The 1,409-nt window shown below is 49.3% G+C and overlaps 1 pseudogene; it reads left to right on the top strand.

Annotated features, from left to right (window-relative positions):
* Positions 1 to 101: 101 nt before the first annotated feature.
* Positions 102 to 220, top strand: LOC111734360 (annotated as a pseudogene).
* The last annotated feature ends 1,189 nt before the right edge of the window (positions 221 to 1,409 follow it).

Raw genomic sequence — 1,409 nt, 5'->3', positions numbered from 1 at the left:
CACCTGGGGACCTTTACTCCTTCCTCCTCAGGCACCTGCCCGGCCCCCTCTAACAGATGAGAATGATCTCTGCTAACTCCTCCCTTACAAAACCCAGATGAGTCTGCGCCTATGCCACCATGAACAAGCCTGATTCCATCTGATCTCGGAAGCTAAGCATGGTCTGGCCTTGTTAGTACTTGGATGGGAGACCACCTAGGGAAACCAGGTGCTGTAGGCATAGAGAAAAAGAGAGAAAAAATAAAGAAAGAAAAGAAAGCCAGATGATGAGTACATTTGCATAAACTCTAAACCATCACCACCCCAAAGGACTAAGAAAGGAATAAGAGGGGGTTGGGGGATGCCAATGAGGTCTCAGGACAAAGAGCTCTGAGGAGACCCTACCATGGCCTGGACCCTGTACCTATTCCCCTCCTCATTCTCTGCTCAGGTGCTGCCCCTGAGGCGCTGCCTACATCTCAGCCCCCATAGGACCCTGAGCTGGAGCTCTGCCAAACCCTGGTCTCAGCCTAGACAGGACCTCATTCAGAACCCCTGGGACCGGGCCCTTCATCCTCAGCCCTTTCTCCTCTTTTCTCTTGCAGGCTCCCTGGTTTGCTATGAGCTGACCCAGCTGCCCTCACTGTCTGTGGCTCTGAGATAAAGGGCCAGTATCATCTGTTCTGCAGATATCACTGAGAATGTAAATTATATGCACTGGTACCAGCAGAAGCCTGGCCAGGCCCATGTGCTGGTCACATATTATTTTGGCAACCAGCCCTTAGGGTTCCCTGATTGATTCTCTGACTCTATCTCAGGGATCACTGCCACCCTGACCATCAGCAGGGCCCGGGCCGAGGACGAGGCTGACTATTACTGTGAGGTGTGGATATAGCCAGTGACGAAACACACAGTGACATAGGCAGATGGGCGGGTGAGACACAGATTCCCTTCCCCGTCACTGTCACATTCTCCTCCAGCCCTCGGAGGGTGAGACATGACACCTCTGGCCCAGGTTCCCAAATCTGACATCCCCAGGCGGTCCTGTCCTCCATGCCCTGCAGACTTGTTCTGCAGAGGGTTCACTGGGAGATAGTACATAAAATGAATACTGCACAAGTAGTCCCTTTGTTTAAAGCGTTCGTGGAATAATTGAACATGTTAAGTGCTGACTTCAACTACATTTAAAAAACACTACATCTCACCTTTCAGATATGACAGTCGTGATGTCGAAGTTTAAAAATGCACAGTTGAGATTCACAACTGTATAGACACTGCAGAAGAAGAGTTTGGTGAACTTAATGACATCAAATTAGAAACTATTCAAAACAAAGTGAAGAAATAAAAAAGAATGAAAGCGATGAGCAGTGAGGCTCAGTGATTTGCAGGACAACTTCATGCAGCCTGAGAGTCATGTAGTTGGAGTCCCA

This window comes from Pteropus vampyrus, unplaced genomic scaffold (assembly GCF_000151845.1).
Source record: "Pteropus vampyrus isolate Shadow unplaced genomic scaffold, Pvam_2.0 Scaffold993, whole genome shotgun sequence".
In the NCBI taxonomy this organism is placed as follows: Eukaryota; Metazoa; Chordata; class Mammalia; order Chiroptera; family Pteropodidae; genus Pteropus; species Pteropus vampyrus.
This window is presented reverse-complemented; position numbering and strand designations above follow the sequence as displayed.